We start from the raw sequence: 18,755 nt of genomic DNA, 5'->3' as shown, positions 1-18,755 counted from the left end.
GGTCCTCGGTCTCAGTGAGGTGCATCTCTGTCCACTCTGTCATCTGTCTAGACTCGTTGAAACCCAGGACAATCTGCCTGTTACTCCTTTGTAAGGAAATTTCTCCCTTTTGCAAAAATGAGGTATTTAACCACCAATAGTCCTGATCTTATTAGAACCACTGGGTCTCTCTATCACAATCAGATCCCTGAAAAGACTAAATATCATACCACATTTTGCCACTTTAAAACCATTTAACATGGACTGTTTAACCTTTGTTAAATGACTAGTTAACCTTTATTTTGATACTCGGAAATACAGGTTAAAGGGGAAAATTGCATTCTCAACCTTATCTGCCTACTATTAGTCAAAGGGATAATTATTGTTGTTAGGGATTAGCAACCAAGTAATGTCTTTTAATTAACAGACACTAAAATAAGTAAAAAAAAAAAAATACTGTTTAACGATAATATTATAAATACCAGGTTTCATGTCCATTTACCTTTGTTTATTTAAATTTAACAGTAAGTATTATTTATCAGTACATTTTTTTTTTGTTTTTGTTTGTTTGGTTTTTTGTTTTTGTTTTTGTTTTTGTTTTTTTGCTTTTTAGGCTGAACTTGCAGCATATGGAGTTTCTCAGGCTAGGGGACAGACCAGAACTGCAACTGCCAGCCTAAACCACAGGCACAGCAACGTGGGATCTGAGCCACATCTGTAACCTACGCCACAACTCATGGCAATGCAGGATCTCCAACCCACTAAGCAAGGCCAGGTATCGAACCCCCTTCCTCATGGATACCAGTCAGAATCATTTCCACTATGCCACAATGGGAACTCCCTGTATTATTTTTTAGCAGACTTTAAAATGAAGTATAAACCCAAATGTTATTTCACCACTTATTTATAGCTATGCTATTACAATAGAGGCTGTGCATAGGATGTCTCCCTTGAAGGGAAAGAAATGTTTCTTCTTCAAAACTTGACCATGGTATGTGTGGTGGACTCTTCATTCATCTACAGAGCCTTGTGAGCAAACAATGAACCACAGTTCTTCAGTAGAAAGAGACTGGACTTAGAGAGTGAGACTTCTCCCTAAACAGACAATTTAGATAATTCTGAGAAAAGCATATATGGAGGGTTGTATAGCTATCAAAATAGCCCTCCATTTTTCACATCTGTGAGCAAAATCATTTTTCTCTGGCTGAGCAGACAGGCACTGAGCTTACAAGTTTATTTCCTAACAATTTTTTAAACTCTTTTGTAACTGAATATAATTTTGCATGCAGCACGATAAAAGTAATTACGTAAACAAATTCTTTATCTTCTTACCCATATACAGTCACAAAGTTAAGGTGATGTATCAACTTTCTTCCACATTTGTATTTTTGGCATATGTATTTCTTCACAAGGAAGTTTGTCTCCCCCCTCACACAAGGAATAGCCTTCTGTTGCCATTCAGTGTTAACTTTACGAGACATACAAAAATGTATTTCATGCACCTCATGAGAGTTTCTAGGTAAGTAGTGAAAATCAAAAGAAAACCTTGGAAAATCATCAAATAAACACAAACTGCTTAAAAGTCACATACCTACTCTACATGCATTTTTATTAGGATGTAATAAATAGCTTTTAATAGGTGAATTTTATGACAACCACTACTAAGTGACATCTGGCCTTTTGGGGCAAATATTCTATACTACCTGACCTCCCCAAACAGGGGCTTAAGAGTTTGAGGCAACATAAGAACTCAATGTTTTCTGAGTATTTATAAATCCAAACTATCCAATACTAATATTGATCTACCTTTGAGCTTTAAATGTAAAGGGATTAAAAACTTAGAGTTTGAGTAAGCACGAAGAATAAAAGGACACACAGTACAGTGATTAAAAAAAAAAAAAATGCTTGAAGAGGCCAAATTTTCAGAACTAGACTGTTGGCACAACTGCTCTTTTTTTTTTTTTTTTTTTAGGCAAACTTTCTTTTCTGTGCCTCAGTTTTCTCACCTGAAAAAATGGGTACCATAGAGGTATTCAATAGGCTATTATGAGGATTAAATTAATTACCATTTGTAAAGCACTTAAAACAGTGGCATATATAATAAAGGCTAGATAAACTTTCATTAAGAAGTAATGTCTACACTGTATGATTCCAACTATATGACGCTCTGGAAAAGGCAAAACATCTGTGAACATCTGTGGGGAAAAAACAAAAAGGAGCAACTGACAATGTAAAACCTCAAGAAATGGTATGTAATGAAACAAATATGAATATAGAGGAGAAATATATCTTCTCAAAGTATGTAGATTTCTTTTTCCTGTTACAGATTTATCTTCCTCAAAAGCCTCTGCCCTGTTAGATGGAAGTAAGATGAGGAGGTGGTAAGAAATATAAAACATGCCCATTAATTTTCTCTATTTTCTAATTTAAATTACCTCCTTTGGAAAGTATTTTTGGATGAATAAACATTTGTATGTTTCTCTTCCATCTTCTGTGGAACCCATATCAAGAGCAAGGATGTCATGTGTTCTCATGATAGAGACCAAAGAAGGCCAAAGATGCTGTGCAGTGTCCTCAAACTGCAATGTTTCTTTCCCTCCTGGGTCTATGCAGGAGCCCTAGCCATCCCTGAAATCCTAGATGCAGTACCAGTTCTCCTGGGACTTTCAGCATAGGATGGCACTCATTGCTGATAACTGCTGAGTAAGCCACTACCTCTTCCTGACTTTTGCTCCTGCCCGATCCTCACTAGGGTGCCACACAATTACATTTCAGTCCCCCGAAGACCATGTACAGGATTAGAAGCTTCAAAACTCTCATCCCACTTATTTCACTGTTGGTGGGATTATAAATTTGTGGAAAACAGTATGGAGATTCCTCAGAAAACTAAAAATAGAACTACCATTTGATCCAGCACTCCCACTCCTGGGCATCTATCCAGAGAAAACCATGACTTGCAAAGACATGTACTCCAGTGTTCACTGTGGCACTCTTTTCAATAGCCAAAACATGGAAACAACCTAAATGTCCATTGACAGAGGAGTGGATCAAGAAGATGTGGTACATATACACAATGGAATATTAGCCATTAAAAGGAACGAAATACCAGCATTTTTAGCAACATGGACCTAGAAATTATCATGCTAAGTGAAGTCAGCCATACAATGAGACGCCAACATCAAATGCTTTCACTGACTTGTGGAATCTGAAAAAAAGGACAGACTGAACTTTTTTGCAGAACAGATGCTGACTCACAGACATTGAAAAACTTATGGTCTCCAGAGGAGACAATTCGGGGGGTGGGGGGATGTGCTTGGGTTGTGGGATGGAAAACCTGTGAAATTGGATTGTTATGATCATTATACAACTATAGATGTGATAAATTCATTTGAGTAATAAAAAAAAATAAAGCTAAAAAAAAAAAAAAAAAAAAAAAAAAAAAAAAAAACTCTCATCCCAACTCCTCCCTCTGCCAGAGCAGTAGCTCTATTTGTCAAAGTCACATCACACATGGCACTGAGAAGAAAGCTTGGGAAACTGAACCATTAGTTCTGGTGTTCTCCAATTTTCTCATGTCTTTCTAAGTAGTTCTGCAGCAGCTCTCTGCCCTCCCTCAAGATTAGTGATAATGAAGACTTTACCACATGATTTTCTTATCCTACCTCACCTTCCTCTGTTCTTCCCACATTCCTCTAAGGATATAAGGGATGAAATTTTCCCCTTTCCACATGGTAGGGCTTCCCTCATGTCATATCTTTAGGTCTAGCTATACCTGTTTTATAATAACCTTGATGCTTGAATTGCTTGTACACAAGCATCTTCTAGAATACAACTAGAAACCAGAGAGCATCAGGCTCAAAAAAATACTGGTTTACCATTCCAAAAGATAAATTCATAGATTAAAGATATATTATTTTTTTTAAAAGGAGAGGCAAAATGCCTGGAAAAATTGGCACGTTACTATTTCTTTATCATAATTCTTTGCATCTATGGAGTATTTCACAAGCTTTCAGAGAACTTTCAATTGTATATTTCATTTTAACCTGATAGTAATGTGATGACATAGAGAAAGTCAGGATTAATAATTCCATTTTTATCAAAGAAGAAAACAAGGCTCAGAGACATTAAGAACAAAGGGCAAATAACTAGGAGAGGTAGGTCTAAAACCCAGGGCTTGTGAATCATAGTTTAGCTCCCTTCAGTATTCCATGCTTCCCAAAACTAGACCTAAGAGTTTGTTCCCTGCCCCTCTCTACCCTGTAGGACAACAAATACCAAATGGCTAAGAGGAAACTCTTAAATGATCTCTGTAATACTTTGTCATCAACAATCTAAGAATATTCTACTTTCCAATGGTAAGATTTCTAAGAGAAAATAATGATTACAGCAACAATTCTTAAAAAGCAGTTTATTTCCTGCATGTCTATTTCTATACCCTTTAAATGTATATCATTAATAACTTCTAGTTACTCCAAAGTCCATTTATTTTTAAAGTCATTCTTTTGGCATTATGTCTTACATCAAATTTGCATTCTAAAAATTGCCACTAGAATTCTATGTGCTAAATAAAATGGTTACAAAGCAAAAAAGAAGGAAATATCCCCAAACAACTGTCAAATCATATTCCAGTAGAGATTCTCAAAATTGGCTCTTTTTTTTTTTTTTTTTTTTTTAAGGCCTGGTTGAATTGGCGCTGCAGCTGAAGGCTATACCACAGCCACAGCAACACAGGATCCAAGCTACATCTGAGACCTATGCTGCACCTTGCAGTAACACCAGATCCTTAATCCACTGAGCGAGGCCAGGGATCAGTCCGCATCCTCATGGACACTATGTCGGGTTCTTAACCCACCAAGCCAGAAAAGGATCCCCAAAACTGGCTCTTGTAATGTTCAAACCCTCTATACTCAGCCTTCCACTTCTCAGTCCTTTCATTTATGTACTTTTCTTATTCTGCATACATCCAGCTGGACTGTAAGCTCCTTGGGGCCAAGGCTAGTGTCTTAGTCATTTTTACCAACTTCTACACCCCCCCATCATCTATACCCTAGTTCCCTGTGGTTATTTCCCACAGAGTAGAGTTCAATGAACATAGGATTTCAGAATATTCCCTTCATGGAGTACCTTGGAAATTAGCATGGTTCCTAATCCTAGTTACACATATCCTCTTCAAACCTGAACCTTACGTTCTCCACTAAAAGTATTATTTTTAAAAGGTTGTATTCTTTCAGTGAAAAGGAACCTATAGACATTTTTACTTCTGCAATGTCTCATAAAATTGGAACTCGCCTATAATACATAAAAGCTTTTAAAAATACCCCAATTCACCTAACACCTGTTCATATAGCCCTTCATCCTTTCTTTACGGTCAAAACTCATCTTATGTTTGTACCTTTAAAATGTACATATTGTAACCTTGTTACAAAAATAATTTAAAGCAGATATATTATAAATGAAATATTTGCTCCTGGGAATACTAGCAGATGACCTTGAAGAAACGTGCAAAGGATGATGTATTTACAACATATCCAAGTACACAAGATGAGAGCATTCCACGGGCAAAAGAATGGAGAGAACTACACCGAGTCTCCGTAAGAACAGACACCCAAGAGAAATCAGTGCCTCTCCATGGAAGAAAGACTCACTAATGGTACCTGGTGTCTGCTCTCAGAGTCTGTAGAAAGACCCAATGCCAAGAAAAGACTGAATTCTGATGTATGAGAATGGCTGTTATCAAGTTTTAGAACTGAAAGAGACCTCAGAGATTTACAAGTGCAAGCCCTGTTTTAACCATGACAAAACAAATGCCCAAGCTTTGTATATTAGGTCAGTGCTCCCCAAGTAGAAGCCTCAATGCCAACTGGAGAGGAGAAGGAGTTTTGTTTTCCCTCAACGCCATGATCATCTACAAGGGGAAGTATGGCTGCCTCCTGCCCTGACTCGTCCAAAGATACCACCTGTGATCCTTCAGAGCATCAGCATAACTGGGTGCTTCTCATGCCATCCTCAAGGTCTTTCTTCCAAGGTCACATACTGAGCAATTGGCAGAGCCAGAAAGGTTTTAATTCCAAACCTCAAAACCTTTTTCCCCCATAGCAGCTCAGCAATAGTTTAGACACTTATGGGTAATTTTAGATCCATAAAGTGGCTTTTTCCTGTAGAACATTTTAAGATCATTTGAAGAAGTGAAAATATCTTTATATTAATCTGTGAAAATAGCCACAATTGACCTCTGCCTTTCATAAGACAGGGGCCCACTTTTTCCCTAAGAAGACCATCATCAATGTGCAGTATTTAAGTCTCTTATATAGACTCAGTGTCAACACTACAATGGACTTATTCCCAGGAGGCATAACCTCTCTTTGAGTTATAGGTGGTCTAGTACTTTCCTATTGCTCAATTATAAATGATTATTTTAATGTCATTGATGGGGTTAAAGAAGGCAATTTAAAAAACCTATGATGAAGAAGTTTACCCCTACAATATCACTGCAAATGTTAAATAATTGTATCTATTGACTGTTTCCTTATTGATGATGTTGATGTCAAATTAGCCTCAGATGTGTTTCATTTGCGTATATAAAATATTTAATGCTAACTGAGAGTTTAGCCTGATTTATTAGACAGCCTCTATTGAAACACTCCTATTAAATGTAATGCAATTTTCATATGCTGTTAAGATTACATTTTTTGTGCTTTGCTAATTTTTGCTCAGTATCACTTTTTGCTCTGAAAATTTGGAGGCAACCCTTTGAGATTTTCATATTTGAAAAAAAAAATCACAGTGGTAGTTGCTTTATATACTCTACTTAATAAGAGCTGTTTATTTGGACCTTAGTTTTTCTATTTCAGCTATAAACAATGCTAACATTTTTAAGCAAAATAACTAATGTATTGCAGATGTATAAAGTAAATTACAAAATGTAGTAATCACAATGAAAGTAGAATGGAGTATTCATAAGCACCAAAATCCACTCAAAAATATCAAAGAGTCTATTCTCTTCTAGCAAGTGCTAACAGTCATCCCTGGAGTTGGTCTAAAGCTGTCATGAGTGAGCTCTGTAGTTCAAAGACAAAGGCTGAAGTACAGAGCAGCTCAGCTGAGCAGCTGATTGGCAGTCAGAAAATCTAGAATCTGTGTACTCCAAGATTTAGCCCCTTTTTTCCACAAATGCAACTGCATTCTCTCCCTAATAATGACTATCTTTTAGGTAGTATGCTTTATCATATACATGTCATTTTCATGAAGCAAATTAGTAGGGTTTGATACCATGTACCATTCTCACAACCTGAAATACCTAGTAAAGGACTTTGAAAAAAATGACACAATTTTGTGTGAATTTCAAAAAGAAAATGGATTGCTGGATATTGAAAGCACATCCATACAAAAACACACTTTATATGTATTTCAGTTATTCAGATAGATGGTAGGAAAACATGTCTAGGGAAATAGAAATTGCAAAATTTCATTCAAGGTTTAGGAAAGCCAACCAGAATACTTATCTAGAATAAGCCACTTAGGTGAAAGTATGTGAACTCATTAAAGAAGTGAACATCTGACATATATATAATCATCAGCAGGAAAAGATGGAAAAAAATTCACACGACTAACGTCATCCTAATAAATCTCACTTTTACATGATGTATCCATTCATTCAAATGAGCCACAACTGGTCAGCACATGTATTGGTTATAATTCAGAGAAAATAATAGTACCATAAATCACTATTTTATTTAATATCAAAACAGCTATACTACTACTGTAGCATTTGATTAATAGCAAGATATAATTTAATTTCAAGAAAAAGCATTTCTAGTTTAACTTTGTAGTCATCAGTTATCATATTAGAGACTCTGATGCAGAGTTATTTGTATAATTTTAATGTGGTCACACCGTCCACTAGTTTATAAATCTTTGAAGTGGACTATGATTGCACACATTTTGTTGCAAAAGAAATTTTTTGTTTTGGTGATTAGCATATTTCTTCCTCCTTATGATGGTTATGCAAGCAGAGAAAAACATTTTCTAAACTTTATTTGATTTTAAAAGGTTCATCCTGGGTATGCCTTAAAATGTGAATGATCCAAGTTTCAGGTTTTTAGTGCCAAAATAATGGTATTATTCTAACAAAACATTACTTCTTTAATGCACAAAAAAATATGTACTAGAATACCAAAACCTAATATTGCTACCTCTGGATATTAAAAAACCTAAAAAAAAAAAAAAAACCCACTTGGTCAATCCCTCCCATTGTATGGACATTAACAAAATCTGTCTACATGTTTCCAAACATGGAGATTGCTTGAGTGAAGACATCTATGATTATACTTGAAGGCAGAGCACCAATGAGTTATGGGTGACCATTAGCATTTTAGCATTACCAGCAGCCTGACTACATCTGAGCTATCAAACACATTGCTCCAATCTGACTGGTAGGTGGGTTCTTTTCCTTTCTTTTCTTTTTTCTAAATTATACTCAGTTACCAACACTTAAAAATTCTTAGATTTCACATTGAAAAATCCTTCTTTCCTATGAAATCCAAACTTGTGCTTTCTCTCAAAAACTGCATTCCCACTTGGCAACAAAAAGCTGTCACCACGACCCAGTTGAGAAAGGGCTTGTGTTCCCTCTGTGGCTACAGTTTGCACTCAACACATCTGACTCATTTAAATTAATTACTTGGGCCTGTGGATGTGTTAAAGTTTGCTAACCCTGAACTACAGGTGTACTAGATGCCTGGATTCTGAGAGCTCAAGGGATGCTGGAGTCTAAACATGTGGAGAACATTGCACCACTATTAATCTGAGTGGTTGTGTCTGCAGTGTTCTGGAAAAAGATCTAGTAAAATCCACTGTTGAAGAGTAGGCATTAGTCTATATCATATCATGTTACAAACCTGTTATTTTCTACCACTTTCTCTTTCCGTATATTTAATGCATTGGGTAAAAATTAAGCCTATCTTCTCTGCTTTGGAACAACCAACACAGGCATCTAGAAGCCTACTTCTCATTCCAAGCAGGGAAAAAAAAAAGTGCTCTTGTCATTCCTTTTGCAGGGTCATATTCCTAGTCCACTCTTATCTTCAGAAGATAAATTCCATATAGGTTGTTCTCAAAGGTTTCACAGACAGCACTACTTGCAAAACATGGATGCATGAAGAAAAAAAGAATTAGAGCCAAAATACTTTACTATATGTCTGAGTCCATTTGGGCCGCTATAACAAAAATATCATAAACTGAGTGACTCCTGGAAGCTGGGAAGTTCAGTATCATGGTGTAGGCAGGTATCTAGGGAGGGCCTACTTCCTGGCTCACAGTTCTCACTTGTTCTGTGTCCTCACATAATGGAAGGAACAACCTTGTTCTCTGGGCTTTCTTTTATGTGTGTGCTGATGCCATCACATAATCACCTCTCAAAGACGCTACCTCCTAATACAATCACATTTCCAATTAGGACAGCAACACATGGATCTTGAAGCCATAGAATATTCAGAAATTACTATCCTATCTCTATAACATGTATCAACTAATGTCATTATATAAAGCTCTATTTCCTGAAAATAGTATTACAAATTAGAAAGATAATAAATTTCCCAATCAGATTTTTTTTTTTTTTTTTTTTTGTCTTTTTGCCTTTTCTTGAGCTGCTCCCGCGCAGCATATGGAGGTTCCCAGGTTAGGGGTCCAATCGGAGCTGTAGCCGCCAGCTTACGCCAGAACCGCAACGCGGGATCCGAGCCACATCTGTGACCTATACCACAGCTCACGGCAACGCGGGATCCTTAACCGACTGAGCAAGGCCAGTGATCAAACCCGCAACCTCATGGTTCCTAGTCGGATTCGTTAACCATTGCTCCACGACGGGAACTCCCCTAATCAGATCTTATGCAAAGAAGTAAGTCTTAATATTCCTCTACCCCACTCTCACCCCCATAAACCACCATTATCCTAGAGCATCTCCCAGTGCAGCATCCCCAGAGAACAGGAAGCACAAGCCATGGGTAAGAGAGATATTCGTTGTAAGAATGAGCCAGATACAATCTCTCAGTGCCCCAAGTGCACAGGATGGGCAAGCACATGTAAAATGGGAATTGGCTGGGAAATGCTTTAAGAAACAAGACCCCCTTTTGCCAGGTCCTCTCCCTGGGCCCCAAAGCAACTACTGAGCATCTCTGGCTATTGGCCTGCAAGATGATGTGAGGTAGAGACAGACTGAGGTACTGAAATCCACACCTGAACTTGGCATTCCATATACAAGGTTTAAAAACAGAACCATCAGTGGTGAACTAATAATTCCATTTTCTGCTCCTTTAGACTTTGGGCTATCAGTCTCATAGCAGCTCTGCCACACTCACGGTATTACATCAAATTCCACATTTTTAATACTTAGCTACTTTTCTAATTGATAAAATATAGTCATTGGTAAGAAAAAATAGAATTATCAAAGTAACTTTTAAAAGATAGACAATAGATTTAAGGAAAAATATAGTTTATTATGAGAGTAAATCAGAAACACACCAATTATATTGTCTCAACTACAGCATAAGAAAAATGAAAATCAGAGATTTTATTGAAGAAAAATATTGGAAATTTTAGAAATTTGATACATCAGATTTAATTTCCTCAATAATGGATAAAGAAACCATTTGGAATAATGCTTTATTCCGGTTTAGAATTTGTAAATTGAGTTTCTTTTTTATGTGATTGACCCCAAAGCTTTAAATATAACTGACCAATTATCTGCTTTGTCATTTATACCTGTTTCCTATGCACCATCAAAAAGTTGATAATCAATTAAAATTAAAACACAACCATAAATAAAAAGTCACATTGTTTATGACTGGATTCCATGTTTCAAGCAGCAACTTTTGGGCAAAAATGATTACTCATTTTATATAAGTCAGTGAAAAAATAAAGGAATCAAATATGCTTAAAGATATATCAATACATATTTTTATTCTTATTTTAAAATGATAATGTCTTAAAATTAAGAAGTGGATTTTTAAATACCAAACTTAAATGGATACTTTCAGAAGTTTGTACATGTTAAAGTTTATTTTAATTTTAATAATACACAATTTTTATAACCCTAAAAAATTTGTTCATTTTGCCTTTGCCTGTTTCAAAGGGAAAAAGCAAATTTTTTAAATTCCTTTGAAAGTTTTACACTGAAACAAGAAATAACACAGAAGCAAAGAAAAACTCAAATAAAAGCATTCTAATAAAAAAACCATAGCGAATTGAGAGAATTTACTTTCTTTTCAACCAAATCCACTGCTAAACATACGCACAGAAAATTTTCAAATGTGGAATTTTTTGCAGGTGTGATTCTACATCTGCAATTTATTGGTTTTAGGAATTCTATATTTGAAATGAGCTATTCTTCTAATTAGCAAATTACACTCAGGACTGATGCACCTCATTTCATGGCTTGAACAACTCTGTAGCTACTCAGCAGTAAGAATGAATCTGTAATTAAAATCCGTCCACTGAAGTGTTAAAAATTCTCCTGATTCTAGGCATACCATGCAAAACAAAGATCATTGTCCATTAACAGGAATTTAAGCTGCTAGGAATCACAGTCTTATTGTTTCACACAAGGAAAGCGAAGCACTGTGTTGTCCAAAATGGTCATCAATGTGAACCAGTCAGAAAAATGCAAATTATATTATCCCAACTAAAGCATGAATGGAAATAAAAATCAGGGAGATGGCAAAACAAGAATGCAAGTGTCCTGACTCCAAGGAAAATGCTTTTTTTTTTTTTTTTTTTCAATTTTATCTTATAATGTTATTTCAAGGGAAAACGAATATTGGGATGGAGTGGGAGAATCAGAGAGAGGCATCTGAATAAATTGGCATTTTACATGAGCTTATTTTAATGTGAGTTCCTGACAGATCTAAATCCCAGATTAACTTTTCTCTATATTGATGCTATTATGCCAAAGTTTTTTAATCCAAAGATGATATTTAAAAGTTATATTTTAAAGAAACAAACAAGTCTTATAAACAAAAAATGCAGTCATAACCTCAACCCAAGCAATTTTTAGTCTTCAGAACCTCATATCTATGTGACACTAATATGCCATCCCTAAGTAACAGCTGCATACGTAAATGTGTATATCTAAATGCAAAAACCTGTGCAGCTATAAAATAAGACTGGATTTGTTTTGATGTTGTTTATTTGCATGCTTTTCAGTCTCTTTGCTTGGTGCACCGTACCTCATGGACACAGCATGTTTGCAGGCAGAATCTGATCAATGGCCAGGTAAGCCACTGCTCCACATCTAACAGAGGGACCAAGGGCTATTTTGAGCATAGTTGGGAAAAACAGTTGCAGCTCATCTCCAGATATCATTTCTCTGTTTAAGTTATTCCCTGAATTAGTGTGATTCTGATTAGAGTGTTTTTGTTTTGTTTTGTTTCTGTCTCTCTTACTCCTTTAAAATATTTTCAAAGATTAGGGGCACATAGTCTCTGTGCTACAGACAGAAACATTTAGTAATAGTACAGCTCCTTGTTATTCTAGCAGGTCTTCAACACATATTGACTGAAGGGGATGATTTTGTTAAGCTTTTATTTCAAGACTAAAGTGTGAGAGTAAACAGCTCTTTACAATAGATCACTGCCATTATCCATAAGGAGAGTCATTTACTAAGAACAAAATACATTTTTAAAGGCCATGAGACATGTTGAGTTCAAGCTGTATCTTAGAGTCTAGCTTTTAAAAAGGAAAATTATTTAAAACAATTTGTTACCAGCAAAAACAAAAATATCTACCACCGAACACAGTAAAATAAATGAACCCAGAATGACTCCTTCTGCCCAATAATTGGTTCCCCTTGTATCATGTTTGCATTATCTCTTCCCTCCTCCTCCCCCCCCTTCCTCTCTCTCTCCCATATTTCTCTTATTTTCCCCACACGAAGCTAATGCTACTCCTGACAAGTAAGTGAATAGGTAGGAGGGAAAAATTCAAATGGCTTCTCTGAAACATGAGAACAACTTATGGGCTGGTTGTATACAGTTAATAATTTTTCAATTCGGGGTTGCATAAACCAAAATGGCTTGAAAAAAGTAACCTTATTTGGGAATAACTGAATAGTCAGTTCAACCAAAATGCTCTAAATATTTCAGTCTAATTATATCACACTGCCTCTTTTGGAATTTAATACTTTATGATAAATGTATTATGCTATGGAGATTTTTATTTACACTGTATAGAATGTATCATGGAAAAATACAAAAACAGTTCTTACCAGATGCATGTGACAAATAGAATAATACTGTATAGGCCTTCCCTCGATGAGTGCCAACTACTGTTCAGATGTTACAAATAAATTAATTGCGTTTCTTACCCCTACCTTTGGCAGACGCTGATCCTTGACTACCTAATGGCAATTTCCCCCCTTTTTCCTTGTTAATTATACCCCGATTTTGTGTAGATATCCAGAAAGCCTTATCCTTCCTTCATGGTGGGGAGTGGGGTGAAGACAGTCTAAGCCCATTAGGGTAATTCCATTCCCCCAGGAATGGTCAACATTGCCATAGTTGCAGCCTAGCCACTGACCAATGAGTCTGATTTAAGATTCCAGGGAAAGTTTTTTTCTTCCTTACAAAGGGATACATAATAGAAACTCATTTGTCATGTGTTTGGGCAATGTTGAGCAAGACAGAAGAAGAAAGTCACTGAATTAGCCAATCATGGAAGCACAATCCAATTTACTTCTTATAAGATAATAAAATGCCCTTTATGTTTTAGCCATATTTTAAGATGAGTTTGTTACTTGTAGCCAAAATCATCCTAGCTAATATGCTGCCCTTTAAAACAAGAAAAAAATAAGCATTTGTAGATTCTTTCTTGCCTTATATAGGAATTGGCAGCATTTAAATAATTTAATAAGGGGTACTGGGTGAATGTGAGAATATATGTTAATGCTTTCACAAATAAAGAATATAGCCACTTAAAAATCTAGCCACATGTTATTTGACGTATTTGAAACATACCTTCAAAAGTCTTGAAATAAAGCTGTATTTACTCCATGGTCTTTTTCAAATGGTCAGACTATTTTAACATGTAAATTTCAGGATCCTTGCTCCATCAAACATTATCTGCAAAATAACACAACAGGGTTAACAGAAATCTTCATATTTTTCTGATCAAACAGTTGATTTCATAGCAAGAATGTTTTTTGCCAATTTAAGCTGAACTATATCTCAGATGTATAAAATGCAGGAAAGTTTGAATCTCTCTAAGTAGGCTCACCATTTTCATCTCCATTTGGAATACAACGCACAGGTGTGCTTTGAAGTTTATAAACTATGCCTTGGTCCTTTTAAAATAACTTCTGGAAAATTTAAAATGGAGAGAGTGTGAATCAGCCCATGCTCAGGAAGGTGGGCCATGTTCATCATATTTACTATTATGACATATTAGATTATTTTCTCTCAGTGCTCGAAAAGCACCCGCTTTCCAAAAGGGAAATACAGTTCTTTATATTTGGTTCACATAATCCAGACCTGCAGTGTCAGTGCCTGAAACAAATTACTGTTTATATTAGAAACTTAGTTTAATAAATTAGGTCTGGTCTATGAACTGTCAAAGTCCTTATAGTCTGCAATTCATATATAACAGATGCCTTTTCTTAACTAGAAGTGGCCAACGTGATTGTTTCCTCCTTGCCATTACTACATTCTGTAGGTTTAGTTATCTACTGCCCACAGAGAATTAAAAACAATTTGAGAGGGCATCTGGAATAAAGCAGTCCAAGAGAAAAAAAAAATCTTTCCATATACAATAACTTTCTGTTTAGGTCAGAGAATTATTCAATAATTGGCACTTGTTTAAATAGACCATTCAGGATCAGTTTGGTTTTCTGATTTCAGATTGAGTTACAGGTCTCCTTTTTTCCAAACTCACTTTTGCAAGTCCTAATTTCTAGCATATTTGTGGCACCACTGTGATTAACAGACTAGCTAATTTTTGTATAAGATACAAACACATTTTTCAAAAGTGTTGTAAATAATTCATTAATTTTTCCACAGATTGTTTATAAATTATGAATTTTAGCTTACTTGCCCTAGTTTAGAAAATATACCGGTAAAACAGGGTTGCTAAAAGCAGTAATTTTAGTTTATGAATTTATACAATTTAAATTTCATGAGAAACCTGGGTTCTTCCATCTTTTATGCCACTTCCCTCACAAGCATCCCTTTAAAAGTTGGATCAAGAAATCTGTGCCTGCCACTTATGGTATCTCCGCCTCTTGTACTGGTTGACTCAATGCTGGAACAGTTGTTGCATAAAAAGTTAATAACGATGCACATCTACAAAGACTAAATAATAAGGCCATGGAAACGTACATCAACTCACATCAACACATAAGTTCAGACATATGGACACTTTTTAACTGCTATGGGTTTTTTGGGTTTTGTTTTTTTTTTTTTTTTGAGCTCCACTTTGAAATGTTATGTTATAATGTGTTTCCTTTCGAGTTGTTTGGTCAGCAAACTCTCAACTCTGGAATATCTATTCAAGAGATTGCTCAAGAATATTGTATTTGCTCAGATCTGGAGAACTAGACAGAGAAGGCACCCAGTGATATTTTAACATTTATGTCCAGCAATACATTGACATTTCAATAAAAGAAAAGCTATCCCTGGTGTGAAATGAGATGATTTCCTTAAAACACCACCAACAAAAATGTCTGTCAAGCAAAGTTTTTAAATATTGTAGGTTTAAAGCATTTACAGTAGCTACTGCGAATTGTTTTTAATAGAAAGATATTAGCAAATTAGTATAACGAAAAGCAGGTAAACAATCACCTCTGTCTTCACCAGCAACACAGTGATTTGTGAACATGTAATTCTATTTTAAATTTCACTCTTGTTCTTCGATCTTTCAAATGATTATAGTTTTCCTGGAGTGAAAATAACTTAAACTTACTAGACTTTTTAATATCTTTACAGCCAAACTGCTACAATTCTCACTTTGCTAATCTGTAATTCTCACAGAAGAACTGGCAGCGTTACCCGGCCTTTAGCAAGGACCCTGAAGTGAAATCACTTAAAACTTCCTCTATTTTAATTTCAAATGATATACTCTGTATATAAGCCACACAAATATGCTCCATCAAATACATAGACGTTTACCTGCAATGTTAACGTTTCTTTCTGATACCCTTGGACCGTGGATAGTTATGCATGGTGAAAGCACTGGTTTATGGCAGAACAGGTAGAGAGCTTAGATCTCAGTAGCTCTTTACCCTCATGTGACTTCTCCAAAGGCCCAAGCATTTTAGGTCATTTAACTAAGATGCCACAGCTGCGTAGAAGCAGAGTTTGGCTTTGAACCTGCATCCACTTACCTTAAACTGGTTTTCAATCCTGGATGCCAGAGAGATCACCTGGGAAGCTCTGAAAAACTAGCATCTCAGCCCTACTCTATATTCTCAGTTGATCTGGAGTGGGACCAAGGCTTGGATATCACCAGACCCTTGGTGATTCTGATATGGTCTAGATTCGGGACCACTGGACCCCTGCCCTTTGTATCATAATTTTATATTTCAAAAGATTAGAATTATATTTCCAGATTTATCATCATCCTTTCACAGTCTCTTCTCTAAAAGCAGTTGACAAATGTATTTGAATATTCAGAGAATGAAGCTGAAATTTGATAAGGAAAAACTTCATTTCATAAAACCCAACTGTACAAGACCCTTGAGGAACTGGATTATGGTGACTGCATTCCAGTTTGAATACACATAAACTAATCACAGGAAAATATTAATAGGTGTTTTTAAAAAGTGAAATCATGGGAGAGAAAACATCTAAATAGAGGATAAACAAATACTTAGTAAAACTCAGTATCTGTTTCTTCCTAGAGGTCTAGGAATACAATGTAATTTAAGATACCTAAATGTAATACTAATATTAAACATCTTTCCAAACTAATTATGAATTCACAAAATAGGTAGAAACCAAAATCTTTCATATATATTAGCCATAATGACAAGATGCCATTTTCTTGCCTAAAAAAAATTACCACTCTCTTCACAGTCACGATCATATTTTTTTTTTAATTATTTAAAATATCGTGTCAGTGAGCATTTTAGGAAACTTGGCACTCTCATACTCTGCTGATGATAATGTAAGTTGATACAACCTTTGCCCCTTGGAGGTTGTGATGGTTAATTTTATGTGTCAACTCGACTGGACCATGGGATACCCAGATAGCTGGTTAAACATTAATTCTGGGCATGTCTGTGAGAGTGTTTCCAGAAGAGAAGAGTTCACCCTTTGAATTGGTGAACTGAGTAAAGCAGATAATCCTCCCTAAAGTGGGTGGGCATCATTGAATCCATGAGGGTTCAAACAGAACGGAAAGACAGAGGCATGTTGAGCGCACTCTCTCCCGCCCTCAACAACCCCCCCACACCGGCTTCATTCTCTCTTTTTTTCCTCTCTGTCCCTGACTGCTTGATCTAGAACATTGATCTTTTCATGCCCTGGGAGATCCTGGTTCACAGGCCTTCAGGTTGACTGGATTCTCCCACTTTGAAACCACACCACTGGCTTTTCTAGGTCTCCAGCTTGCAGATGGCAGATCATGCAATTTCAGCCTCCATTATAAATCTTTTTATATATGTGTATTTTATGTATATAATAAATATACATACATATTATATATTTTTATCTATCTCCCAGATTTTGGGATTAATGTTAGTTTATCCCAATTTACTAAGCCTTTAAAATGCTATCCATGTTGCTCACTGGAGAGAAAAGGTCTAAAGACTCATGAGAATAGGATAGCCAACTAAGGGCTCAGAGTGAGTTAATCTGGCTCTCAGATCCCAGTAGAGGAAAAGGAATATTGAGTGCCTACAATAACCTAAGCTGTGGACTTGACATTTTTTTCATCTATCGCCTAATTTACTCCCCTGGGCAGCCCTCTCAGCTACATAATGCTATCCCACATTTACACTTTACAGGTGGAAACACTGAGGCTCAGAGCCATTTACCAATTTACAGCTAATGATCCAAACCTATGGCTCCAAATTCCATGCTCATTCCCAATATCTCACTATCCTCCCTGCAGTGGTAGAAGACCCTTTGATGCTCAATGTCAACCAATAACTTGAACTTTTTCGTATTCTGGAAGCGAAATCAAGATTCAGATCAAAGCACTATAAAAAGTAACATTATTCCCTTTTTGCAGTGGCAACTGGGAGCCAGTAAAGATTCAAAGGAACAGCAGGGTGCAGCAATGGGCTTCCAGTGGAGCAGCTGCAAGGACTCACCTTACCAGCCCCCACAAGTAGGGAAAGGAGCAGGTCATCAGCCCCGCTGGGTTCACTGGGGCAACATGTTAGATGAGGGCAAATCGGTCCTTCTCCAATCATTTGATCTATACCTGGTTCTTAAAATATCTAATACATGAAAATTTACAAACCCAAAGGACAGTAAAGGAAAACTTGCCATTTCTACAATGTTAACTAAAACAAAACCTCAGGGAAAAAACAAAACAAAACACCCTGATGTTTCTACAGCATCTTGGTTCCAGATTTTAACCAAAAGCCAAATACAAGCAAAGAAAAATATCAGTGCTTAGAATTTAACATCAGCTGGCAGGAAAGATTCTATTAATTAGACTCAATTTGTAGCTGTGACATCTCTTATACTTCTTAACATTTCTAGTACAGGCCTGGAAATTTTGATTGAGAAGTCTTTCTTCAAAAATATGATTATTTCTGACTGTGCAAACTTGGTACACTCCAA

General features: G+C 36.1%; 1 protein-coding gene across 39 annotated transcripts in view; it reads right to left on the bottom strand.

The window, feature by feature from the left end:
• The window catches only part of PLCL1 (phospholipase C like 1 (inactive)), a 958,345-nt gene that overhangs the window by 361,911 nt on the left and 577,679 nt on the right, over window positions 1-18,755 (bottom strand). For 35 of the 39 annotated variants that reach the window (XR_014830053.1, XR_014830034.1, XR_014830032.1 and 32 more), the window contains one exon: window positions 13,986-14,090. The gene's annotated coding sequence lies outside the window, so the exon portion shown is untranslated. Of the gene's footprint in view, window positions 1-12,538; window positions 14,091-18,755 lie in introns of those variants that run through there. The other 4 variants (XM_085000293.1, XM_085000294.1, XM_021075726.2 and 1 more) reach the window with 1 other exon arrangement.

The sequence above is a fragment of the Sus scrofa genome, chromosome 15 (assembly GCF_054392235.1).
Source record: "Sus scrofa isolate SSC_HxYL_T2T_F1_AM1 chromosome 15, Sscrofa_HxYL_maternal_Yorkshire_Landrace_v2.0, whole genome shotgun sequence".
Lineage (NCBI taxonomy): Eukaryota > Metazoa > Chordata > Mammalia > Artiodactyla > Suidae > Sus > Sus scrofa.
The sequence above is the reverse complement of the archived record's forward strand: the minus strand, read 5'-3'. Positions and strand labels throughout refer to the sequence as shown.